Source organism: Amblyomma maculatum, chromosome 7 (genome assembly GCF_055883805.1).
Source record: "Amblyomma maculatum isolate TAMU_Amacu chromosome 7, ASM5588380v1, whole genome shotgun sequence".
NCBI classification, from domain to species: Eukaryota; Metazoa; Arthropoda; class Arachnida; order Ixodida; family Ixodidae; genus Amblyomma; species Amblyomma maculatum.
Window position 1 is genome coordinate 9,904,738 of NC_139350.1, and position 4,974 is coordinate 9,909,711.

The following is a 4,974-nucleotide window of genomic DNA, read 5'->3' on the forward strand; positions in this document are numbered from 1 at the left end:
GTTCTGTTGTTTTGGGTAACGCATTTGGCGCGGCAATAACGAGATGGCAGCACCGTCCGGTAGAGCGGGAAATTCGAATGCGGCTTGTGCAGCTCAAGCGTTGAGAACGACTATAGGAACACTCAAAACAGGTCGTAAAAACCGCGTGTACAATTGTGCACGCCGTGTCGCAAAGATATGGCACGGATCTTTACTGGGCAGTCTTTAGACGTAATGTCATGGTCGTCTTGACGGCAAAGGCCACAGCGATATTCTTTGGAATCAGAGTCCTTCGTAGAGGTGGGTGCTAGAGATGTGCAGAAAGCTCTCATGTGGCCCGGGCGGAAGCACCGATAACAATGTACCACTCCTGTTGGTACACGCGGTGCTGCAAGATTCCCCCATAAAGTGAGATGCGCGCCGGAGGAGACAAAGGCCCTTGCAGCGTAACCAGACATGTAAGTCCTTTATCCATGTAGCGTGCTTCTACCACCTTGTGTTTAAAACAGTCTAATAAAGACGCAAGATCTTTGGGGCGATATCTGGGTCGACACCAGAAACGACATAACGTCGAAGATCGAATCCAGATGCAAGATAAGCTTGTACTGTCAACACGGTTGTGTCGGGTATGTCAGAGACAGGCAGAGTTTCCAATTCCCGGAGCTGATCAACGTCGGAAAGGGAGCGCACCCAGATGGTTATACTGTTATTAGGACGGTGAACAGCGAAGCCTTGAAATCCCGTCGTTCCAAGGCATTTATCAAGGTTTGGCTGGAGAAGACGGTGGGACAAAGTTGTAACATCAACGCACTCACGCGACTTCACCACCACCTTGTAAAGCGGTGACTGTCCAGGCTGAGAAGAAAGGCGCCCTCTCTTGTGGGCAGTTCCCTGAAAGCATGTTTCTGACTCCGATGTCAATTGGGGAGCTCGTTTAATGGGAGACGTGGTGCCTGGAGGACGAAGGCTTTCCATGTGTTCGAGTGCAAGCTTCAGTGAACGACGACAACTATCACCGGTGCGACTTGGAGAACAGCTGATGGTTTATCAGCACATGCAGCGAAACTGCATCGTTGGTGAAATGGACGAAGCTGATGGACTGCAATGGAAACACGTCTTATTCAGGCGGCACTTCATCTTCCTTCCCAGATTTCTAGCCATCGGAGTCCATCGAACAATATTGACCGATATAACGCAATATGTATACATTGTTGGCCGGCCGCCATGAGGGGCGAGTAACTATTGACCAATGTATGCCAAGATTTATTGAATGTTGACAAGACAACCACCATGGCCGGACAATATTAACCACTCTCTGACATATGTGCAATGCTAGCCAGCCATCAAAGCTCATTAGACAACATCGATCACTATAAACCTAGATATCTACAATGTTAGGATGCCTCCAAAGTTGGTGGGACAATATTGGCCAATGTATACCAATATATAATATATGTTGACAAGAAAACCATAATGGCCGGACAATATTATCCAATCTATGCCATGATATGAGCAATGCAGGCTAGCCATCACAGTCCATCAAACAATATTCACCACTATAAGCCAATTAGTATACATTGTTGGCAAGCCACCACATCTGTCAGAGCAATAATGACCAATGTATGCCAAGATATGACGAGACAACCATATTGGCAGAACATTATTGCCCAACTTGTGCCATGATATGGGCAATGGTGGCCAGCCATTAAGGCTCATGTCAATATCGACCATTAGAAATCAAGATATATACAAAGTTAGGAAGCCGCGAAAATTGGTCGGACATTATTGACCACTGTATGCCTACATATATTCAATATTGAGAAGCCATTTTAATTTACAGGACAATATTTACTAGTCTTTACTGTGGTGGGGGAGATATTGGCAAACCATTGCAGCTGGTTGGCCAATAATGACCAGGTTGCCTCATTGCGTATACAATAACGGCAAGCTGTTCAATATGTATGGACATTATTGACCGCTGTTAGCCAGTCGAAGACCAATAACGGATATGGGTGAAGTTCACTGGGCCAATAATGGATATGTTATAGCATGGCTGTGAATTATTGGTAGCTCATTGGCACCATTGGCCCACTTTTTGGCCAGTGATTCCCAATCAATCCCCATTATTGGGTCGATGGCATGTGCTGCCTGGGAACTTTGAATGGATCTCCTACCACATCTTGCAGAGAATCGGGCCGCTCTAAGCACCAGCTATTGACGAAGGGTGGAGCACTCCTGGCGCTCGGAACGTACCTGGTGCTCAGCTCCTACCGCGCAAGCACTCGAGAAGCGGGTGGATGTTCCAGCTTGAGGAGCCTTGGAGTGGTCGGTGTCCTCATCATCATTATAGTCTCCTTTCTGGGACACGTGTTAAGCGACGCCTTTGAAAACTGCTCCAAAATAAAGGAGAAAGTGAACATCTACATGGCGGATTTCATGTAAGTATACCTGCTGCGGCTGCAAAATGAAGCCTGCGTGGGCAAAGATAGAATTTCAAGTTCGAAGTTTATTTCGAATACATCGATGTTTTCTGCTGTGAACAAATTTGAAACAGAAAGCGTCAGTAATCTTTTCTCAATGTAGGTACGGCAAAAACACTCTTCACAAGGGAGGGAACATATGGCTACGGAAGGCGCTAACGTTATAGAATGGAGATTAGCGCCATCATCAATACCGACGTTGGCATCGTATATGTAACTTTTCACTGTTCAAGCTGGTAGTTGTATTTACACTGATGGCGACATGTTTGTGTTTGGGATTGAAAACTCATGTCTCATTCGTAGTGCGTAAAATAGTAAGCCGTGGAGGAAAAAATGTCCCTGGTAAAGTTTTGGCTGGACGACATCGACGTGAAAGCCTAGTACACCTTGCGGGCCGGATTCAATCCTACCCCAATGGCGGGTAGTACACGATGAGGGTTGGTGAAAGCAAACATATTCTGCTCATTCACTGTTTGTGGATATTCGTGAAAACAGGGAGACCTGCCTGTAAATACTGAAATTTAGCATATATTGACAGCAAACAAGTGTAAACAAATGAGTGTCTGGTTACGTGATACAAAGAGAGGCAGTGGCCACCTACACTGGGCAAAGCAGAGGGCACTTTTTTTGTTGATCATGTGAGGTATTGGCGCAATCATTGAGAGGAATCATTAAAAGTAGCAGAAAAAACCAGTTGGTTCTGAACAGATGGCCTCTCATTGTTCCTGTCGGTGCTCTACTAACCGTGCTCCAGGAAGGGCTGTTTGACCTACTTTGATAGGTATTTACGCTGCTTGCAGCCTGTCCTTCAGCGTGTTCACAAGCGCGACCATTCATCCATAGCGGCGGACATGTAACGTCCTATGTTACCACGAGTGTCACGCGGTGCAATATTAGAGTTGGGAGCTGTGCGATAACACGTTTACACTACCTATGACATCAAGGCATTGACTCAAGGCTGGCAGATCCGAAGTCTCATTAGGCTAACTAGAAAGCAAATGTAGGTTAAGGATGGGCTTGTCGTCAGGTACATACAAATAGACCCAAACGCCATAGAGTCCAAAAAAGAACAGGGGATCGTTCTAGTGTACGTTTTTTTGTGTGTGTGGTTTGCGTGTGGTCTATGTGGGCGAGTGTGTGTGTGTGTGTAAAGTAACTATGGAGTCGGCAATGAGCAAACTAGAAGCAAAGAACCATATGTTATCGGTGGGATTCAAATCCACAGTTTCGGAGTTTCCCGTACGGTGTAATACTAAATGGAATACGGCAACCACCGTTGCATCTATGTCTTTCGTACGCATTTACGTCACAGGTGCTTTATTTGCTTCTGTAATTGTGAGAAATCGTCTCCGTGATAACGTTATCATTTAACATTGATCAGCACCAAATATTACCCTATGCTTTCTTTGGTGTCAGCGGCTGTGGGTTCTTTCTGTATTTAATAATGACAAGTAAGTTGATTTCTACAGACATTCGTAGCTTTTTATTACGCTTGTCATAAAACACACTACAAGAGGTATCAAATGAAAAGGCTATATACAGCAGTTATCTGAGGTAGGTGAGCAAGGTAATGTAGAGACAAATCAAGCCCATCATGCGTCTGAAGAATTCTATACAATCCTTGATGGCTGTGAAAACTATTCCAATATCAAAAAGGGCACCAGATCAAATATAATATTATTTGTGAGAATATGCTGATAAAGCAAGAGCCGATATGTTTAAAGTTATATTTAGATAATTAAGAGTGCCTTTTCAGAAAGACCAGTTCGGTATTTTTCTTTAGTGAAGAAAAATAAAGCCGGCCCTCAAAAATAACTACGGTACAAAGATGTGTTTGAACAATGACTACCGTGACAACACATTTCAGTGTTGCAAAAGGTAGTCGTATGAGCCCAGGGTCATAGGTTTCAAAAATTATATTCTTGTTTTTACCCTGCTATTATTGGTCGCGCTCGCTAGGGACTGCAAGTCAGGTATTAAAGTAAACAGCAAGCTGTAGGCTCTTGTATCAAGCACAACTTTAACTTGTGCACAAAAGAAAAACTAAATAAAAGGGAAGGAGTCGCTGCTAAAATGCCTATTCAAATTCCTGTCACGGCGACCATATCTGAAAAAGTATTTTAAATTTCCAAATAAAGCGGTATATACACGTCGAGGAAGGGAACGTCGACCATACTAAAGTCGAGCCTAGCTTGTCTGTCAAGTATAAAACCAGTTATGTAGTTCCTGTATACGATTAGGTCACGTAAACCAGGTGGGCGTGCTATTCACTCGCCTGGGCCTCTCCGCGGAACGCATTTCAATAGTGTAGAATGAGAAAGTCGGGTCAGCGGGAGAGGAGAAAGAACCTGTTGCGTACTAGCGCTGTTGAATCTTCAACACAGTAGTGGCACGCCCCAATTTTCGATGTCCCCTTTTCACTATTCTCGATGACTGCTGATGATGCAGTCAATCTAATATTAAAATACTCACTCGCCGAGATCTAATTCATGTAAACGCGCACTTGTTCAGTAGG